We start from the raw sequence: 22,933 nt of genomic DNA, 5'->3' as shown, positions 1-22,933 counted from the left end.
CCTCTTATTTACCGCCTCCCGATAGAAGATATTGTAACTCATCCCATTTGAGAGCAGGTGGTGATCACCCCATCCTGTGAGATTCAAGTATAATAATTATCTGGAATCCCCCATCTGCAGGCGAGGAAGACCCAGCAGCCCTCACAATGTCTTCTGGAAACTGGATTTTGTTTGAAGGGTGAACTGACTCCAAGTTTCTTCTGTTTTCACGTATTGTCCTTCCTACGTGTCTCCTGGGGTTTTTCCCTACCTCCCAATCTACATTAACCTGATAACAGCCAGCTATGTTTTCTAGAATTCCCCTAAATTGACTCATGCCAAATACTGAATACAGTAGATTGGGAGGGTTCATTAAATCACGATAGAGCATCCTAAAGAAGGAAAGTAGACACCTTTGTTCTTAAAGGGTCTTCAGCCATCCCACCCTGGAGAAGGTTGCTGATTGCCTCTTCTCCTCGGGCAGTCTTGTTACTATGCATCACTTTTTTTTTTTTTTTCCTGAGATGAAGTCTCTGTCACTCAGGCTGGAGTGCAGTGTCATGATCTTGTCTCACTGCAACCTCCATCTCCTGGGTTCAAGTGATTCTCCTGCCTCAGCCTTCCGAGTAGCTGGACTACAGGTATGTGCCACCACACCCAGCTAATTTTTGTATTTTTGGTAGAGACAGGGTTTCACAATATTGGTCAGACTGGTCTTGAACTCTTGACTTCGTGATCCATCCACGTTGGCTTCCCAAAGTGCTAGGATTACAGGCGTGAGTCACCGCACCCGGCCTGCATCACTTTTTATGCCTCGTCTTCATCCTTACAGCTTCTCCTTCCTAGGGGCCTCAACTCCCAACCCTGGAGTAAGGGTCACAACTGTCCATCTTCATGCAACACAGCTTAGTTCCCCTTCTTCTCCTCCCCACCATGCCCTATGGGCTGCTTTTCTACAACCAGAATGGAGACCCAGGGAGATCTGCTAAACTAAGACAGTTCTCACCCCTGGGAGAAAAATCTACTTCCCAGTTCTCAGTCCTGCTAAACTATTGTTAAGATAAAGAAGGACCATGATAAATCCTATTGGCTAAGAGAAGAAGATTCTCCAGGTTGCCATAGGACAAGAGAGGAAGTGACAGAATCTGCAGCCATTTGGTCGAATATGTGATATGTGAGTCATTCTGAGGAATACGTTAAAATTCTGTACTCAGATCTTGGAAAATGATATTGCCAGTAGAGGGAAGAATGTAACAAAAAACCCAGGCAGAAAACAAACAAGTGTGTGTGGAGAAGAACAATAATGTGATGTGAATGAAGGGTTCGGTGTCATGAGTGAGAAATGGCTGACCGAAAGTAGGGAGATGCAGAGAGGAAGATACCACGGGAAGACTGAACATCACATTAAGTGATTTAGGTGATTCTGCCTGCAGTGCAAATATTTTGGGCTCTGAAGTGAAGTCATCAAAAGGTTTACGTCTGTAATGGAGGATTGGTCTAGATAGCCTCTCAGATCCCACTCGGCTTTGAGATCCTTGATTCCGGGTCACACCTGCGGGTCTGGAGGGCAGTTCTTCAGGGTCATGAAGGAAGGATTCCAGGAGGCTGGAACATGAAGGACATTCAGGTGACCACATCAAGAGATCAAGTGGGGTAACAAGAGCCTGAACTAGAAGGAATGCAGTGTAAATATGAAGAAGAGGAAATGGGAAACTGACTAGAAACGATAAGTAGAGAAAAAGGGAAACGTGTGATTCCAAGGTTTAGAACAGTATTTGTAAGTTACAGTCCCACAACTTCTTGCAGAAACAGTGTCTAAGAGAGTCATTTTAAAAAGAATAGCAAACTTCCAAGTTCCACGGAAAGACATCAGCATCTCTGTGGAGTGAATTGGGGAAAGAGAATGAAGAAGTCTGTTCAACTTTTAGATATACAAAATGTGAATTGAATTGCATGAGTGACACCAACAATGTGAAGATATTTAACAGGAGCTCTTTTTTCCCTTTTTGGCCTGTAGTATTTAATCCTTCTATCATCATTATCGTCCTTTCTCTAATTTAATGTCTTTGAACCTTTCTTCAAAAATCCACTATGTATAGGTAACATGTTTGTGAGATTATTACTAGACCCTCTAGGAGGTTTCATTAACCCAGTTTTGATAGTTCAGGTAAGTCCTCCACCATTTTTTTTCCAAGTTGTCTTAGCTCTTTTGGGTTCTTTAAATTTCCAGACACATTTTGGAATCTGCTAGTTCATTTCTACTGAAAAAAAAAAAAATAAAATCATGCTGGGATTTTGATTGGAATTGCATTAAACCTCTGCTCCACAAGGGCAGAACTGACATCTTAACAATATTGAGCCTGCTGATCCATGAACACAGTATATCACTTCATTTATTTAGTTCTTTAATTTATCTCAGCATCACTGCCGGCTTTACAGTGCATAGATCTTACACATCTTTTGTCAGATTTAGTCTTAATATTACTTTGTAAATTTCCATTTCCAATTATTTCTTTGCCAGTGTATAAAGAGATAAATACTGCTTATGGAAAGTTTGCAAGATACAAGCTAAACCCAAACTCACTTATTAGTAAGTAATTTATTATTATTAGTTTTAGTGGCTTTTTGTGATTTCAGGAGATTTTCCACACGGGTGATCACGTCACCTGCAGATACAGATAGTTTTAAATCTTATTTTCTAATAAGGGTGCATTTTATGTGTTTTAACTTGCCTTATTGCACTGACTAGACTCCAAAAAAATGCTGAAAAGCAGTGAGAAAAAAGTCATCAGGTGGGATGGTAAATACAGCCCTTGTTCTTCCATTTTGACCTGAAGCACCCAGTGTGATCATTTTCTCATTTGATTTTTGTGAGGACTTTTTGTTTCCTTTTTTTCCTTTATTTTTTTTTTAAAATACACTTTATCTTTTAGGCAGTTTCACGTTCACAGAAAAATTGAGGGAAAGGTGCAGAGAGACCTTCTATATGCCTTCCCTTCCCCCACGTGCACAGCCTCCCCAACTAACAACACTCCTGCCCAGAAGGAGCATTTGTAATAATTGAAGAACCTACGTTGACATATTGTCACCCAGAGTCCACAGTTTACATGAGGGCTCCGTCTTGGTGCTTGTTCTATGGGTTTGAACAAATATGTCATGACATGTATCCACCATGATAGCATCGTACAGAGCAGTTGCACTAAAATCCTAAAAATCTCCGTGTTTCACCTCCTCATCTCTCCCTCTTCCCAACACCTGGGAAGCACGGACATTTTCACTCCATAGTCTGGCCTTTTTCGGGATGTCCTTTAGTTGGAAGCTTACAGTATTTAGTCTTTTCCGAGGGGCCTCTTTTGTGTAGCCGTGCATGTTTAAAGTTCCTACGTGTCTTTTCATGGCTTGACAGCTCACTTCCCTTCAGTGCTAAAGAATATTCCATTGTTTGGATATATCACAGGTTATTTATCCACTCACCTAGTGAAGAACATTTTGGTTTCTTCGTTGCCTCCAAGTTTGAGCAATTATGAATAAAGCTGGAATAAAATTAGCAATTATGATTAAAGCTTCTATAAATGTCCATGTGCAGGTTTTTCTGTGAACACAAGTTTTCAACTCCTTTGGATAAATACCTAAGAGTGCAATTGCTGGAGCACATGTTAAGAGGATATCTCGTGCCCATCAATGATACACTGGATACACAAAATGTGGCATGTATATACCACGGAATACTATGCAACCATAAAAAAGAATGGGTTCCTGTCCTTTACAGGGACATGGATGAAGCTGGAAGCCATCATTCTCAGCAAACTAAAAGGAACAGAAAACCAAACACCACATGCTCTCACTCATAAGTGGCAGTTGAACAATGAGATCACATGGACACGGGGAGGGGAACGACACACACGGGGGCCTGTTGGGGGGTGGGGGCAAGAGGAGGGAGGGCATTAGGACAAATACTTCATGCATGCAGGGCTTAAAACCTAGATGATGGGTTGACAGGTGCAGCAAACCCCCATGGCACATGTATACCTATGTAACACACCTGCATATGTATCTAAGAACTTAAAGTAAAATGTAAAAATAAAAAATAGGGAGTATAGTTTGGTAAGACAATGTGATAATTTTACAAACACAAAACATGTCATACCCACTTCCCCACCTCCCCCAAGTGCTTTCAACAGCATCCTGTTGCTGTTATTAAGAGAATAAAGCATCTACCATCATCTCCCAGCCCCTGCCTGCCTGCCTTCATTCTTGTCTTGTGCCACTTTCTCCCGTGTTTACTTCCTTGCACGTGCCTGTTTCCTGCTGCAAGAGGCATTCTGCACGCACCCCCATCTCTGTTTAGACCGTGGTGTCCCTACACTCCACCCCCCTCAACAAGCAACCTCTACTTCTCTCCAGACTGCAAGGGGATCATACCTTCCAGAATGCATCGGTTTTCTACCTCTCATCCCAAGATACGCCAGATTCTTTTACAGCATAAATTTAGAGAACCCCGCTTCCCTTTCTTTGGTGCGCTTTCCTCAATTCTTCATCAGAAACCCATTAGACTGATTGTCATATTAGTGCCCATTCTCCCCATCAGGCCGCAAGTTCGTGTGAGCAGGGGCCGCAGTCATGTTGGTGAACCACGGTATTCTCAGTGACTATCCATGTGCTTAGAAAGTATTTGCTGAATGGGTAAATGGGTCTGCAGTTCCAACCAAAGCTAGAAGCTTGACTTTGGAAGAATGAAAGTAGATAACATCTCCAAAGCAGACCCCATAGCATGAAAAAAGAAAGGAAGAACGGAGGCAGAGCTGAAGGATGAATATTGGCACAGGAGTAGGTGAGACTTTGATGTAGTTTGAACTACATCAAAATCTTAAGAGTAGCCATTTCAGGATGACAAGAGAACAATATATTGTTTTTGTTCTTTCTTTTCAACATTTGCAAAGTTTTTTGCCTTGAGTATAGTCACTTTTGCAATCAGAGGTTACAGTGCTTGATGGAATGAGGCCATGAAGCACACACACCACCGAGTTTCTAACACAGAGCAATCTGTGAGGAAGGATGGAGACACAGGAAAGGTTCATTTTAAAGCAATGCAGGTGTTTTCTTTATAAAGGCAAAAGACATTTTTTAAAGTGTTTGCATCATACGCAAGTCTGCTAAATTTGGTCAAGAAACAGAGAAAACAGTAACAGAAGAACACTTTAGCCCACAAGGAGACCAGCACACCCAGCTCGAGACCACTCCAGATGAGGAGTGGAGAGTGGTTTCCTCACAGCTGACCCACAGGATCGGGTAACACAAGCAGAAGGGAAACATGGGGACCACAGAGACATCAGACTGTGGACTTCATAGCAAGAGACAGCAACACAAACTAGCGGAGTCATTAAAAACTATGGTAAAAAGAGGTCCACATTCTATTTTAACCTGAAATCAGTGGCACGGGGACCACCACACCACCCTGCAGTTGCCTCCTCCCTCCCCCACACACAGCAGCCTCCTGGGACAACATCCTACTTCCAACTTGCAGTTGCCTCCCGTCCCACCCCCCCACAGTGGCCCCCTACGACAACATCGTACTTCCACCCTGCAGCTGCCTCCCATCCCCAACACACAGCAGCCTCCTGGGACAACTTCCTACTTGCCGGCCACAGCCTGGAGCCCCCAAAGCATGGAGGGGCTTAGCGAGCCACACAGCATTCCCCCTTCACACCTGGGAAGTCAGCCCCTCACTGAAGTGGGTCCTGTGCCCACCAGCTGTGCACGATCAGAGGTGTGAGGTTATGGACCTGGTCACCCACTGTGCAGAGAGGCGTGAGGTCATGGACCTAGTCACCCGTTGTGCACGATCAGAGGTGTGCAAGGTTCCAGACCTGGTCACCCACTATGCACAATCAGAGGTGTGAGGTGATGGGCCCGGTCACCCGCTGGGTATGAATAGAGGTGTGGGTGGTTAGTGACCTGGTCACCAGCTCTGCACAATCAGAGCCATGCGAAGTTGCAGACCTGGTCACCAGCTGCACCCAATCAGAAGCTTTTGAGGTTAGGGACCTGGTCACCTGCTGTGCACAGAAGTGTGAGGTTATGGACCTCGTCACCCGCTGTGCATGATCAGAGGTGGGCCAGGTTAGGGACCATGTGCGTGGTGATGGACCTGATCAGCAGCCAAGACACCTGCCGTTTCCAGTGTCATCCCGGCTTCTTTCAAAACTGGAAAAGTCTTCAGATATTTCCCAAAAGCTTGTCCATCTTTGAAAACGATATGCGTGTGCACAGGTGATACCGATGACTGAAGATTGAAGGTTAGAGCATTCCAGCCCCATGCCCATGTCCCATCCCATCTGCGAAAACTTGAGCACAAACATCTCCCTCTCTGAAGCTCCCTGAACCCTGTGGCAGGCCTGAGACTCAGGTCCAGTGTCCTGTCAGTTACACTGAACAAAATGTAATTCAACACTGGCCATGGGCCCTGTGCTTTAAAAACCACATATAAATCTCCCAAAGAACTACAATCTATGAAAGCTTTCATGGCTAGTATTTTAGGAAGACTGATCAGTCTTGACCTAAATCAAAGCCGACACTGCCCAAATGCACTCTAACCCCAGCTTCGTGCACAGGCAGCCATCGCCTGGCCGTCAGGGTGACCAGCAGCCTGGGCACAGACAGGACCAGCGCCGGTCCCTCCCTGCACCTTAAGGGGGCTTCTGAGCTGCTGTCCATGATCAGTGATGGTGACGCCCAGAGCAGCTTTCCGGGAAAGCAGTAAACCTTTCAGGTCCTCACCTCACGAGGATGGCCATGTATAAATCAACCGCCTTTGTTACTGCCCTGCCATTCTCAAAGAGGAGATGGGTTAAACTTCTTTATCCACACGCCCAACACAAGGCACACCTGCCCCAGCACGAGGCTCATCTACTTAATCCCGGGAAACTCACACAACCCACAATCAGAGGCCGCGCACAATCCGAGACTGAGCACAATCAGAGACCACACACAATCAGAGGCTGCACAGAGACCACACACAGAGACCCACACAATCAGAGGCCACAAAGAGGCCAGAGGCCACAATCAGAGACTATACACAATCACAGGATGTGCACAATCAGAGGCCATGCACAGTCTCTGCAACCTCATCAGAAACTGTTTCTGACCATTCACCTGAGGCCACCAAGTTTAAATGAGAGGCCCAGGTTTTAAAAGACAGCAGGAGTTCTCTGAAGGCAAACTCCGTGCATTCCACCATCAGCACCATTTGTGCCTGTCACGGTCAGGAAGAACCACAACCACGTCTCGGTGCCCTTGCAGTGCAGGGCGCTGCGTTTCTCCCCCTTTCCAAACCCGCGGCGGCTCCTGGCGACCCAGCGCCTCTGCTCAGCCACACGCCCCCAAGGCCTTCCTCCCTCACCCCACAGGGGAGCTCCCGCAGCCGGGCTATCTGGCTCATCACTCCGATTCAGTCACTTACACCCTCATTCCAGGCTGAAAATCTCTTCTGAAAATATCCAAATCTTACCCACGTCAGGCTCCATCTTTTCCCCAGAGCTCCTCATCCCCTCCAGAGCAGCAGCCCTGGTGCCCGTGCAGCCGGGGCCTGTGGGCAGATCCGTGGGCTCAGAATGCCCAGCCCCTCAGCCCCTCTGTGTGTCCCCTTACTCCCTGCTCCCTGGCGTTAATGCCCTCCGTCTTCGATTTCCTGATAGGCAAAAGGGGGTTAATTCTAAGAGTGCTAACCGAACTGGATCACTTAACACCATGTCGGGCCCAGAATACCCCTTGATCAATGACAGGTATTGCTGCGCTCTTACCATTGCGCTGGGTCCAGGTTTCCTGTGAGCCCTTTAGGCTCTTTGCCGTAAAGGCCACTCAATGGTCCTGTGCAAGCCTGTCTGTGGCAGATGGACAGGTGAGTGGCCGATGCACACGTGTGATGCTGAATGGGATCGTGCAAAGCTGGCCCGGCGTATTGTGGTCAACGTAAGAAAAAAGTCGCCCATGCTTGCTTGCTGCTGCCCTGCGGTGTCCAGAAGGAGCCGCTTAAAGGCAACTGCGCCGCACCTATCTTCTTGGAAGGAGACGGCAAGACCAGACTGGCTGGAGCTGGGAAGTTGTGCGCTACAGATCAGGGCTGCGTAACCCAGGGAAGGCATCACTCGAAACACGTGCTGGAGGGCAGCCAATCCGACCCGACCGTCCACCTCCAGGGTCAGCCATGGGGCTCCACTTGATGTGTCATCCTGATCACCCCTCACAGAGCAAATGAGCCTTTGACTTCAGCCTGTCCTAGGTACAACACTGACTCCCACCTCCCACGTCCTGAACCAGCCTGTTCCGGGGATTGCTGTGGAGGTAGAGGAGCAGGCCCAAGACATCTAGTGGCATTTCCTGGCAAGGACACTCACCATGCTCGACCATAAAACTCGGGTCAACTGGTTTTTCGGAGGGACTGTAATTTACTTGTGGCACGCATGGATACTGATTGACCCAGGGAGGGGCACGGAGGAGGCTGAAGGAAAACCCATGGTGACTGCGCCAGGCATTCCCGCACACACCGACATCTTCAGACTGGGGCGGCGTCCTAGTCTTACAATCAAACCGAAAGCCCAGAGAAACTAGGGACCTTGTCCAAGACCAGCAACAGGTATGTGGGCAGCTGGGATTCAACTAAGTCCTTTCCTGGATCCATCCGCGCTGCTCCCTGCCCCCACTCCCACCACCCCGCCATGGCCCCCGATAGACACAGCAGGTCTGAACATCAGGCACCCCGCACGCAGAGTACGGAGCAGAGCCGGCTTCCGCAGTGGGATCTCACACACATCCCACTCCCCTTCTTGCCGAATGCCTCGGGACTCTGTGCGGTCAAGTCTGCAGATGTGGCCTCACTCTGCGCTAGGAGATCTGGGTGGCCGGCAACGTTTTGCAGAGTGCTCCTCCAGACGGGGCTCGTCGGCTGATCCATGAGACACAGGACACCCGAGAGAAGGGCCGACAAACCCCACAAAGTCGCTCCCAACATGGAGAGGACAGGACCACAGCGGGGCTCTCGCAGTCCACGCTTTGGACAGGTCTTGCTGCAAACTGTGGTGCTCGTCAGGCGCGAGGAAGTTTCCCAGGGCAGGAGCTCTAAGTGACACAGCAAAAGCGACACAGGCGATGCAGCAGGATGTACTTCAGCTCAGGGCTCAGGAACCACGGGGTGCAGCGTGGCCTGCAGCAAACCAGACACATCAGAAGCCAATGTCCCACCTTTTACATTCAGTGACATTGAACGGAGGGAGTTATATGTAGCAATCATCTTCCTGGGGGACCCGTACAGCACGCATGACCACCGACACTGACCACGAGTCCTTCTTAGGTCCTGGGGGCTACCCCACTTTACACGCACGGTTCCATGCACAAATCTACGCGTGGCAGTTGTTAGCCCCAGCTTAGAGATGAGGAAAACGCTGCTGGAAAAGCTAAGTGAGAAAATCAGACTTCAGCACACCTGCCATCTCCAAGACCACTACTACTCTATGTGCTAGGGTCTCAAGGGTTGGGTGTGTGGCATTTTAAGTGACTAATTGTAGGTGGTTTTCTTCTCTCCTACACCTGTTTAGCCTGAACGTGCACGTACATGCTCTGCTGCAGGGGCACTGCCATATGTAGACCAGCAATACTCTTTCCTGCCTCGGGTTCTCGTCACTGCCTTCCGGAAAATCTCACCTGCTTTACAGCCAAGCCAGGTAGGCCTGGTCAGCCGCACAGTGAAACTCCTGCAGTGTCAGAGCTAAGTGCTGACTGAGACTTTAACGGCGAAGACAGTGGAGTAATGGGGATAAACTGAGCAAAACTGTATTGTAACGCAGATGAACGTCTAGAAGCAAAAGAAACGGACACCCCTGAGAGCAGGCGACTGTCTCTTACTATGATGTTAATAGCAGCTTGCTGTTTCCAGTGTCTCCGTGTGCCAGGGTTTCCAGTCAGCGTTTGTGTTTATCTGCTCTTGGGCTACCTGATCAAACCTCTACAGAGATCAGGGATATCTAAATTGACCCAGTATCTGCAGGCTGGCTGCTCAGAGGCCGTGGTGTGGAACGGCCAGGACATCGCTTAGCCATACGGGGCACAAGCATGTCACTTGCCACTCCTGTCTTTCTGTTTCATCAAACCCTCTTTTCTCCTGAATATTGACCATAGCAAAGTCATTAGCCTTTGAGATGCATTTGAAACATCAACTTGCTTTGTTCAAGAGGTTTAAGACACACGTAAGTCTTTCTTGCCATGCTCAACACACACAGCCGGCCGTTTCTGAAGTCAGTGTTTCTGGAACAAAAGCCTCGGCCTGCCCCAGTGAACATTCACAATGAGCACACTGTCGCAAGGCTGCTTGGCCAACCAGCAGGGGGCAGGAGAGAGCTGCAGGGGCCACGTGGGGTCCCTGCAAAGGCGCCTCACTCCCTCAAATCAAGAGCGGTGCCTCCTGCCAATCCAGCGGCTTCCTCCAAGGGGAAGAGGCCTCTTCAGCTGCTACTGCACTGATTTCAGACGGCTCAGCCAATGGGGCAACAGATTCAACAGAGTTCTATGTTGTTTAAGGAAAACTTCTGTTACCAGGCAACCTTAGTACCATATTCAACGTAAAATAACCAACAACATTGTTTCCAAAACAACATGCTACTAGTGCCTAATCCTTCAATGCTGCTTAAACACGGAAAAGTATGAGGAAAAAAGAGCATGGCACTTACTTCTTAAAAAATAACACCTCTTCCAGGTTATTTTTACCCCTATCATAAAGACTTAGAACTGTGGATTCCCTACAGGAACGTGGAGTGGGGGTGGATCCCCACGCTGACCCAGCCTCACCCCAGGTCAGTCTTCCCCCCCACCACGGGGTTCACACCTCTCCAGGCCCTGTCACCTCATCAAGGAAAGGTGGCGTCTCTGAGCTCTCTTCGCAGGAAGCACCCGAACGGGAGCTAGAGACACAGACACACCCACAACTGCTTTGAAATCCTGAACATATTTAAGGACTTCATTATTAGCTTTTTAAAACTGTAAGAACAAAGTGACCCTGGTTTTAACCTCTCTGCCACAATAACACCATGTCCATCTGTCTTTTACTGTTTGTTCCTTCTCCAGCAGCCGCTGCCTGGCTGGCCGACTGCAGAAGAACAGCCTCTGGTACCCCTGGGAAGCCCTCGGTAAAAGCGTGAACACCACGATCACGTCTCAGGACGCCGCACATGTTAGGGTCGCCCACAGACCGCCATTCCCAGTGCCTAGAAGGCACTGAACAGGCCTCCTGCTCTTTGTAAATGTCAACTTTCCTAAGCTAAGTTGTGTTGAAAATTTTTAACTGCAGTCCACACGTACTTCTTTGTGTCTTGTTTTTATCCTAGAGGAATATTTTTATGGAAAATTAAGCTTGCAAGGTTGAAGGATTTTCTGAAAGTCGACTCCTAATCCTGGAAGAAAAAAAAAAATGGGCCAAATGTGGTGCTCACGCCTGTAATCCCAGCAGTTTCGGAGGTTGAGGCCAGGAGATTGCTTGAGCCCAGGAGCTCGAGACCAGCCTGGAAAATATGGCAAAACCCTGTCTCTACTAAAAATACTACTACTACTACTACTACTAATAATAATAATAAAGCTGGGCGTGGTGACGTGTGTCCAGTCACAGCTACTCAGGAAGCTGAAGTGGGAGGATCACCTGAGCCCAGGAGGTGAAGGCTGCAGTCAGCCAAGATTTGCATCACTGCACTCCAGCTTGGGCGACAGAGTGAGACACCGTCTCAAAAAAACAAAAAGCAAAAACAACTGTATAAATCATTATAGAAGGGAGCTGGCCAGGCACAGTGGCTCACACCTGTAATCCCAGCAATTTGGGAGGTCGAGGTGGGCAGATCACCTGAGGTCAGGAGTTTGAGACCAGCCTGGACACTATGGCAAAACCCCATCTCTAATAAAAATACAAAAATTAGTGGGGCATGGTGGTGGGTACCTGTAATCCCAACTACTGGGGAGGCTGAGGCAGGAGAATCACTTCAACCCCGGAGGCGGAAGTTGCAGTGGGCCGAGATTGCATCACTGCACTCCAGCCTGGGCAACAAGAGCGAGAGTCCATTTCAAAAAATAAAAATAAAAAGGAAGGGAGCTAATGTTTTTCATTTAAGGGAAGGGAGAAGAACATCCAGTATTTATACCTCTCAAGCACACATCTCCAGTGGTGTCCTAAAGTATTCAAGATACACATTCCTACAAATATAGCTCAAAACTACTCACCAAGTTACATGCTAAAAGCACATGCATTGTAAGAATGCTACATTATATTTTTTGAGCATCTGTATCCAATATTTTAGCATACTGGCAGTTTTCCCTTCAGGTGCTGTATGCCTAAATTATTACATGTTTAGTCATTCATTTTAGAATTTATCACTTGCTTTAGGCAATAAACATAAGCTACTAAATTAATGACTTGGGGGAAAAGTTACTAAGTTAACTTGGAAGTTAAACTTTGCAAACTGAATTTGTTGGACCTCATTCAAGCTAGATGATCAGTTTTTTAAATTGTTTCCTGTGTGTTTCCCTCGAGGATAGAAATAGCTTCACTCTCATCCACTGTGCACACTGCAGCCCGCGCCTCTCGTCCACTGCGCCACACTGCAGCCTGCAATTCACCCTGTGCCAGGCTTTCCACACCGTACCTGAAAGTCACTAAGTATAACCAAGAAGGAAATGAAAAGCAGATAAATGACCTCCACCCCCACATCCAGCATGCAAATGTTAAACATTCATCAAAGTAAAACCAAAAACCCATGTTAGCTCACGATTGTAACTGGTAGAGTTATGTGCATGGCAATTTTAAAAGTCTAGTTAAGTAAAAACCTAATTGAGACTCTCAAGAAAGACATCTGCAAAGATTGACAGTGAGGAGAGGACTTCACTCTGCATCCAGCCTGTTCTGGAAGCCACGGCCAAATGCCAGGTTGTATAGATCCGAAAAGCAGGAAAAAACAAGTGTTGAAAGGTGTACAGTCTCAGCAATGTACAAATTCGATGTAGGATGCTCAGGAACCTTGAATTTCCAATCAGGAAACAGCAACATGAGCAAGTTTCCCAGCAGTGCCCACTTTCTACCTACGGCACGTGTAACAGTTACGCTGGCCACCTCCGGGGGGACAGAGGCTTCCTGGTCACATTCGCTCTGGCAGCCACACAGCTGGCCCTGCCAAACACCTGTCTAATACTGAGGAACCACTCTCTCCCTGGGCTTTGCTCACTCTAGCCAGGAGAGCATATTTACAGAGTACTTTACTGAGTCCTCGTTCAATGCGTCAAGCTTGTTGAAGGCAGGGCAACCCCATTCCTGGCCCAATTAAGTGAACTGAGCAGAGGAAATGCCTCCAGTTGGACGGCACTCAGTCACAACAGCAGTGGCCACTGTTCACAGGGCGCTGGCTTCGTGCCGAGAACAGTTACAAGCGTCTTCTCTCTGTCCGAGGAATGTGCACTGCAACCCTGTGGGGCCGTTTGCAACGTCCACCAGAGTTCTGAGGCAGCCAAGTCCAGGCTGTCCGTGGGCCTTGCCACGTGGCCGTCCACGTCCCCTGCAGATCAGACCTCACTGCAGGGACCACGGGTTCCAGGGCTGCCTTGAGGCACATGCTCCCTTCACCACCTCCTCCTGGCCCCTGACATCAACCCTCACCACTGCTGCCAACACTTGATTTTCTCATGGCTCCTGAGGGGCCTGTTCTGCCCTTCCCTGCTCCCTGCGTCCGGCTTGGAGGGTACCCACATCAACGCCAACGCTCACGTAATCACCAACCTTTCCACGGGGCTTGATGCCTAGGAGTCTCAATATCAGAAAGTCAGATTCCTGTGCTTGTTGGAGAATTTCTTCCCATTGTACAAGTGAAGGAGATAAAATTCTAGGTGCCTGCAATAACCTCATTTCCACAACGAAGCAACTTCAGTAGTAGCACAAAAAAAAAAAAAAAAAGCTTTTTTTTTTTTTAAACTTCTTTTATACAAGCTAAATACAATTTAGTTTTTACATCCACGTTCTCATCAGCTCCCACCTGGTGAGCAGGCAAATAGTAATTTTCAAAGAAACAAATTGTTGCATAATTTTAACACTTAGCATTATCACTATTAAGCAAGAATTATCCCAAAAATACATGATGATCTTGTTCTCACGTTCAAAAATTGATTGTCACACAGTGAAATAACACTTAATGCAAAGGAAAGTTTCTTTTCAGGTATCTGTTCTGGAAAAGAAAAAAGATTTCTGGCAAAGAGATAAACATTAATTATGTAACAATCCAAAATGCCTCTGGGAAAAATGATGTCATCCAATTAGTTCTTTGAAGTGTTACAAATGCAGCTGAGTTTTAATAGTAATTTCTCCATAATTATCAAAAGAGTCTTTAAAAATCTTAGTGCTGAAATAACTATAAATGGATATAATACGCAAAGCAGAAGAGTTAACATTTGGGGTAGATTTTGGCCCATATTTTTAACATATGCATAGTTATTCACCTAGTTGAAGCTTATCCCTCTCCTCCTAGGCTCTTCAAGACTGATTTTCAAACATAGACTGGCTTTTGGTACATGAAGGCAGCTTTAAAAGATGTCAGGATCAGGCCGGGCACAGTGGCTCAAGCCTGTAATCCCAGTATTTTAGGAGGGCAAGGTGGGCCGATCATTTGAGGCAAGGAGTTCGAGACCAGCCTGACCAATATGGCAAAACCCAGCCTATATTAAACATTTTTGTAATTAGCCAAGCGTGGTGGCACACACCTATAATCCCAGCTACTTGGGAGGCTGAGGCAGGGAGAACTGCTTGAAGCCAGGAGGCGGAGGTTGCAGTGAGCCAAGATCGCACCACTGCACTCCAGCTTGGGCGACAAAGAGAGACGGTCTCAAACTAGAACTTAGCCCTCAGGAAAAGCATTGAGCACCCCCCACCCAAACCAACCCAAGGAATCACATGGCGATGGTTATCATCTGATTTCGACAAATAAAGTTCTGTTCTCCCCTCTGAACACAATGGTAAACACCTGCCATCAGCCCACAGAAACTCCCAGGACCCAGTAACACTGGACTAGCAAGATCAATGGGCCACGTATGCAGGGTTCAGCAGCAGAAAGTCATGGCACCGAGAATGGTGTGTGCTCAAACCAGATTCCTTGCTGTCGGGGTAAAGGGGCTTCCCGGGAAAATCTAGTCCAGTGGGATGGTTTCCACGTCCACCATGAGGAGGAAATGGGGGGTTTCCTGAGGGCACTGACAGGACCTGGGTCTCTGCCCCTTTGTCCTCTGTCCTGTTATGGGATGAGGGTGGGCTGAAGGCAGGTTTCCCCTACATCTTCCGGGAAGGCGAGATGGAGCTGACACGTGGACGACGCTTTTTCCAAAACATTCCCATGTTTATAACCTGTTATCAACCTGTTTTCCCTGGAGATCAGTGAAGCAGCATCATTGACTCTCTTCCATTAGGGACAACCCGGTGTTACGGGAGGCAGGAGACGACATGCGAGCTGGTCTGGGTCAGTCACTTGTGTCTGGTCCCCAGCGTGCTCATCTATCAAATGGGCGGCCCCACAGACCAGTGACTTTGAACCAGAGTTCCATGGAGGTTGCCCAAGGACAGGGAGGGGGAAGAGGGGGAAGAGGGGGAAGAGGAGGGAGGAGGAAAGGGAGGAAGGAAGGAAGAAGGGGAGGAAGGAAGGAAGAAGGGGAGAGGAAGGAAGGAAGAAGGGGAGAGGAAGGAAGGAAGAAGGGGAGAGGAAGGAAGGAAGAAGGGGAGAGGTAGGAAGGAAGAAGGGGAGAGGAAGGAAGGAAGAAGGGGAGAGGAAGGAAGAAAGAAGGGGAGAGGAAGGAAGGAAGAAGGGAAGGGGAAGGAAGAAGGGGAGGGGGCGGAAGAGGAGTGTGGAGGGAGGAGTGTGGAGGGAGCACTGTGGAGGGAGCAGTGTGGAAGGAGGAGCAGAAGGGGGGTTCTCTGAGGAGGAGGGCCAAGTTTTTGAGGTGTCTTGGAGTCAGAGGTGGCAGTGGCTTGGGCTCTAGGCCCTCTGTTGCATAGTTTTAGGCTTTAACTATTTATATTTGTGGACTCTTTAAAAGATTTAATTTGAAGGAAACCGGAGTTGGGGATACCTTGCTTCTAAAACACAATTTCTCAAGCCTGAGACTAAGTGCTAGGCATTGCTCATTCTGTTACAATCATTTCCTCCTATTTAAAATCAGCCACACACCCCCAATCTCCCTTCAGGGCAAACACCTTTTCCGAGGATCTCAAACAGCAGAGCGAGCGGCCCGTGACCCCAGCCGTGGGCACGAGGAGCGAAGAGGAGACGTGTGGAGAGGGCTGCTGATGACATGAGAGGTAGAGGCCCGGCACCTCCCTGCAGGGGTTGTGCTCCTCCAGGCCTAAAGGACATCCTCGCCTCTGGGGTGAACAAGCAGCACAAACTATCAACACTTATTCCAAAAGAACAGGAAGAAAATTCAAACGAAGTTAATACAGTTACCCCAACACAACACTGCAGCAGCCCAGAAACAGGAGGGCCATTGAGCCTGAGGTGGGCGGTTCCAATAGCAGGACAGCGACGTTGGCATTAGGGCTTTTCGGCAAAGAAAAAAAAAAAAAAAAGACACAAAAGGTAACATGGGCCACCCATTATTTCCTGCCAGTGGAAAGACACCCACAGGCCCCCAGATGCCAACGGCCCCTTGGGAACGAGCTCACGCAGCACTTCAGGTCTTCGCACGAGCAGGCACGTGGTGTCCTCAGTACCCCCGCCTGTGACACACACACCACACTTGACTCCCATACCTGAGGGTCCAGGGGAATGGCGGGAAGTTCTCGGGGGACCGGGCATCCTGTGAGGGCGCTGCATGACTATGTACCTCAGAGGGGTCCCCGGGCAGCTGCTCTCTCTCTCCAAAGGATGAACTGGATCCTGACCACACCCAGATTGTGCTGGCCTCCAAGCCGAGCGCCAACATCTCACATCCAAAGGGATGCACAGATGTCTGCTGCACGTGGAGCCCAAGTCCCTCGCAGAGCTCAGGACGAACCCAGTGTCCAGGCCTGGGGCCATCACCAGCCAGGAGAGGTGTCCGGGGCAATTCCCAGCGATGGCCACAAGAAGAAACAACTCAGGACAAAGCCAGTGTCCAGGCCCAGGGCCGTCACCAGCCAGGAGAGGCGTCCGGGGCATTTCCCAGCGATGGCCATGGGAAGTAACAACTCAGGCCCATCAGGGCTTCCTCACTATGCGGGTGTTAGAAGTAGAGACAGAGGTCCAGGTCTAGTGGCACAAACAGCGACGGATCCATGGAAATGCGGGCGTGGCCCCTCCATCCCAACAGCCTGCATGGCTACTCCATTCTGCTCCCATCACACACATCCCCACACAGCCAAGCCCCTTCTCCTTTCCCCCACTGGATTCATCAAATCAAACCTCGCTGTCCTTGGAAAATGTACCATTAATTTACTTACTGCTCAGTAAAAAAGCACACTTCCAGTTAACATGACACCCCCGCTACGATAGAACAGCCTTAATTCAGACATGACGCAGAGGAACAGAGGGAGGAGGGGTCGAGGGCCGTCCTGGAAACGGCAGCTGTTTTCTGGGGAAAGTCTCCCTCCCACCTGAGCCCGACACTCGAGCCACACTATCCCCATGGTGTCTGAAAACTCCATGAAGACAGGGTCACTCTGACCCCTTCACACCCACAACGCCAAAGAGGAGCAGGTGTTCAGGAAAAGTCTCCTGCTAGTGCTGAAGACAGGAATAATCCCTCGTGGTGCCCAGAATGTCAGGAGAAAACAAGGCACCATGTGGACGCCTTCCAGGTGAATTCTGGAATGACTCTGCCGAATGCCAGTCATCCTTTTACAGAACAAAACCAATACCGGAAAACATGTGTCGCCAGCAGAGAGATGGTCCTTTTGATGGCTTACAAACACACCTACGTTACGCTGAATTTATCTCAAGCCACCCTCTCTGTGCTAATGTAAAAAGTCTCCTTTATTAACCAGTAGCCTTTTTCATCTGGTGCTTTATTAACAAGCAAGACGGTCCTGTAACACTCAGGCATTGTTGAAAACGTCAAATGGAAGCCTAGAATCCTCTTCCGTGCAGCTTCACTGCAAAGTACTTTGACGTGAGCCAAATCATGCTATTCCTACATCTCCACAGGAAACTCAAGGCTTCATCAAGGAAACGCAGCATCATTTCTGCTAGGCACAGAAATTGGTGGGGTGGGCATGGGGTTGAGGGAACATTACATAGAAAGCACAACGCGATAATCACCTGTATGAGAGCCACACTGGCCGGCAAGCCCCGGTCGGCTCGGTCTCTACACAGTCACAGACGTGAGGCCTGGAGGGCAGACACCTGGCACTGCTGACTACCCCAAGGTCGTGGCCTCTGCCCCTTCTCTGCTGCTCATCAGCTCCAAGCTTCTGGCAACACCGCCTGCTGCCCCCACTGCCTCATCGACTCTTCGTGAAAAGCAAATGTTGCCAGGATAGCTTATGAGTACATTTGCCAGGAAAGCAGCTCCGATTGATGCTGAAACCCCGTTCTCACACCCCTGGCAGCTCCCTTGCCCCCGATGTGCACATGCTTGCAGCTCTGACCTTGCTCAGTGTCCACACAGGCTCTGTCCACTGGAGAGCCAAAGGCAGACTCAATGTTGAGTCAGAAATACACAAAGAGGGTGACGGTTACAAACTGCCTGCCTGCCCCTCAAAACACAGGTTGAAATCCTCAGCCTCAATGTGATGCTGTCAGGTGGTCTTTGGGAGGTAATGAGTTCCCGAGGCTGGAGACGACCCTTGAATGGGATTTGTGCCTCAGAAAGGGGCCCAGCAAATTCCTCACCCTCCCATTGTGTCAGGGCCAGAGAGAAGGTGTGTGCCAACCAGGAAAGAGCCCACACCAGAATTCACCCGTGCGGCACCCTGATCCTGCCTTGCAGCCGCTAGAACTGTGAGAAACAAATTCCTGTTGTTCATAAGCCGCTCAGTCAATGGTGTTTCGTTACAGCAGCCTGAGCTGCCTGAGATGACGATGCTCACCGCCCTACAGAAACGGCTACTCCCCTCTCCCAGAAAGAGGGGTTTAATTAAAATCCCTGTCTCTCCTCGCGGCCACCACAGATCTCACTCCCCCACCCTGTAAGCCAGCAATTGTTAGGATTAAAGGAAAATGAGGATCGTTTTAGACCAGCCCCTCCATATCGGTCTGAAGCCTGTAACTTTGCCCACTTCCACGGTGGCCGTGTCACTGCATTGCCCATGTCAGCTCTGTGTCTGCACTGGGTCCCAGGCTGTGCACAGACTCCTCTAGCTGCCCATCAGCACTGCCATTTCCCCTTCTGCTTTGCAGGTTGTCCTTCAATATCCAACCCCCACCCCTCTGCAACCCAAGGCCTTCCGATCCAGGCATTCGGGGTGGGCTCAGCCATGTACTGCCGTCCTTGACTCAAGTAAACCAGGCCCAAGGCGTTGGCACCAATGATCTACTGGCTGTGGGGTCTGCACAGCTACTAGCTGCCCCAGCCACACCACAGCCCGGGAGGGGAGGCAGAGGAAACTGTGAAGTTGCCAACAGCCATATGGGAACAGGGGCCCCTGGGATGAGGAGGATGCCATGGAAGGAAATTCAGAGAAAGAAAGAGCCCCAAGGCTGGACGGGTCATGCCCAAAGCCTACACTGCTGAATTTTCCAGGTTTCTGAACTCAATCGCTGACCCACACAGCACATGTTTCCTGAGTGCTGACCCCGCGTGGCATTGGATACGGCAATAAAGTAGGACCCCCACCTCCCCCTTCCCCGACACATACACAGGGCCTCCGTCCTGGCGGGAATTCAGGCCTGGGGGCCCAGTTGGCACCGCGAGCCAGGGAAGGGGGCCATTTCAGACGGATAGTGGGTGCAGCCTTGCCAAAGCCCAGCAGTCACCTGCACTGCCACAGCCAGGCTGAGTCCAGATCAGCCGCACAGAAACCTGACCCTCTCAAGGGCACGCCTGAGCTCATTAGGGACAGACACCGTCTCCTGCTTATCTCCAACACTTTCTCTGCATGTCTAGTTACATACGGACGACGCAGTCTCGGAAGCACAGCTGTGACTCTGGAGACAGATCCCAGGCCTCCCCCTGCTCCTCTCCGTGGTGCCATTGATGGGGAGGGGCCGGTATGGCCGCGAGGTCCCATACCCACAGCCACCCTGCCACGGAGACGCAGGCCTTCGACGATTATTTCTGCCAAAGAACCCTGCTGCGTCTTGGAGCACACCATGGTGGGCGGGAAGCTCCACCCGGAGAAACAGCAATGCTTCTCCCCAGAGCCAACGGAGGGCACCCCCCACCCTGCATTCAGCAGATTACTTACATTCTGGAAAACATCTGGGTTAATAGGGAACAGTAAAATGAAAAGGACACACTAGAAAGGTTAGAAGGCTGTGTGAAGTCTCAGGAGGTCCAAAGGTTTCTTAACCAAGACTGCTGCGGTCAACGAGCTTACAGGGAAAGTTTCCACACGGGCCTTCAACAAGCAACGCTCAGCAGGGAGGAGCCACGTTCTGGGCAGAACCTCAGAACAAGAACATCGGACACCACAAAGTCACATCAGAGCCAACAGCAACTGAAATACAGCGCTCTCCTAAGACGTGTGCGTCACCTGCAGAAAGTCACCACACATTAAGATGGGGGAAGAAAAGGATAAGGTTAGAAACAAATTTGAAGTAATTTCTGCATACGTAAAATTTCTACATCCACTGGTTTTCTTTCTGGGAGTAACAACTTTTACATGAGATGCACATCCCCGTTGGAAGGAGTTTGGGTTTTCCGTGGGCAGAGTCAAGGGCTCTCCAAGAAATGTGAACCTTTTCTCACTCACTGAGCCGCGTGCCCTGAGGCCGTCCTGGCCTGTCTGAGCCCCTCCCTGGCTCTGCCTCCAGCCAGCTCCTTCCAGCACTCACCCCGCTGCTCCCAGAGCCTGCACTGGCCCAGGATCTCCTCTTCTGCTGCTGTCAATCTTCCACTTTAGGGTAAATAAGTTGGAAACTAGAAAGTTATAAGACCCCTTAGCTTTTTAAAAATTTGTCTTCTCAGAAAACAATACTAATTCTACTTCCATGGTTTAATATGTTGCCCCCATCTGCATGTTCATGGATATGTGTTTTTATATATTTTTAAATCAGTACTTATAAAAGCATGCACTGTTGCTACATTCAGTTCAATTACATTTGATGTAAGAAGTTTTAATTTCAGTGAATTCAGGCACTCAAAATTTAAGCCCTCTGACATCTATTAATCAAATGGAAAAATGACAGGTAGATATTACAAAAATCAAGAGAAGTGTTTAATGTAAATCCTGCACTTTCAAATATTTCCACAAATGTAATGTATACATTAGTACATAACCTTGAGCATTTTCACAACTCTTTGCACTCAAATTCCATTCTTAACTTTTATAGATAAATCGACATCTATATGTGATTTTAAGCAGCTCAAACATCAGCTCTTAAAAACAATCAGAAATGTTGCGGGCAAATCCCACCGAGCAGCAAATAACGGAACTGTACCCAACAACCCAGGTACCTCCCCTGAGGCATCTGGAACTTGAGCATTACAAGCAGCCTTTGGTTTCTGAGGCACCCGAGAGTGGGGACTCCCAACTCCCCAAGTCTAAGAAGGCCTCAGCGTTAAGGAAAACTGGTCAAAAAGTCATCCCTGCCGGCTCCCTGCACCACGGGCTCCTCCCTGCCCGCCCTCAGCCACGTGCTTACAAGATCTCACTTCCTCTCTGTCCCGCAAAGCCTGACTCCTGATTCCAGCCCTGCCGCTTACTGGGATGTGGCCATGGACGTCAACTGCACCTGTAAGGGGAGAAGCTGGTCAGGATACAGGATCCTGGCCATCCTGGCAGTGCTCTAGCTGATACTGTAACTTGGTAGTGAGTTACTTAATGCAAAGGTTTAACTTTGAAAAATTTAGATACGTGTATTCTAAAAGGGAAATTCTGAACGTAGAACACAGGCCACACCCTCACACTGATGTTGTCTGGCCAGCACTTTTTTGTTTGCCTTTTCAATAGACGTTTTTAAAAGCAGTTTTCGGTTCATAGCAAAATCAAGAGGAAAGTACAGAGAGTCCTCACATATCCTTTCCCAGCACAGGCACAGCCTCCATCATTCTCCTGCCCTCACCAGACCAGCATGTCTGTACGACCGACAGACCCGCATCAACACGGCACCACCACCCACAGTCCACAGCTCACACGAGGACTCGGCCTGCTGCTGCTCACTCTGTGGGTTTCACAGACGTGGAACGGCATGGATCCCCCATGAAAGCCCCACCTGGAGTTGCTGCCCCACCCTACACACCCCCTATGCTCCTCCCATTCATCTCTCCCCTCCCCAACCCCTGACAGCCGCTGATTGTTTTAGTTTCCACAGCTTTGCCTTTTCCAGACTGTCCTGTGGTTGGACTCAGACAGCAGGCAGCCTTTCCAGATTGGAGTCTCACTTAGCAACATGCGTTTATGATCCTTCTGTGTCTTTTCATGGCTTAGGGGTCCAGTTCTTTTTAGTGCTGAATAATATCCCAGTATCTGACATACCACAGTTTATCCATTCACCTACTGAAGGGCATCTTGGTTGCTTTCTGGTTTTGGCAATTATAAAGCTGCTGTCAATGTCTGTGTGCACATTTCCGCATGGAAGTAAACTTTCAGCTCCTCCGAGTAAACGTCCAGGACTGTGACTGCTTCTGTGGTCGGAGAGCTTAGTTCCACGGAAAACCGCCATGCTGCCTCCCACAGGAGCTGCCCCACTTCCCCCAGCGATGAGTGAGGGTCCTGATGCCCACACACCCACCAGCACGTGGTGGTGTCGGAGTTCAGGTTTTGGCCAGGCCGATGGGTGCACAGTGACGCCTCGCCCTATGACATAAGACGCGGGCC

At 49.1% G+C, this 22,933-nt stretch overlaps 2 long non-coding RNA genes across 2 annotated transcripts in view; one reads left to right on the top strand and one right to left on the bottom strand.

The window, feature by feature from the left end:
- The window catches only part of LOC135967298 (uncharacterized), a 122,843-nt gene that overhangs the window by 32,301 nt on the left and 67,609 nt on the right, over positions 1-22,933 (bottom strand). Inside the window, exon 4 of the long non-coding RNA XR_012424000.1 lies at positions 3,454-3,512. This is a non-coding gene — a long non-coding RNA (uncharacterized lncRNA). The remainder of the gene's footprint in view (positions 1-3,453; positions 3,513-22,933) is intronic.
- Positions 1-22,933, top strand: part of LOC135967297 (uncharacterized) — a 130,894-nt gene that overhangs the window by 82,160 nt on the left and 25,801 nt on the right. The gene's annotated exons all lie outside the window — the stretch shown is intronic.

This window comes from Macaca fascicularis, chromosome 15, assembly GCF_037993035.2.
Source record: "Macaca fascicularis isolate 582-1 chromosome 15, T2T-MFA8v1.1".
NCBI lineage: Eukaryota > Metazoa > Chordata > Mammalia > Primates > Cercopithecidae > Macaca > Macaca fascicularis.
This window is presented reverse-complemented; position numbering and strand designations above follow the sequence as displayed.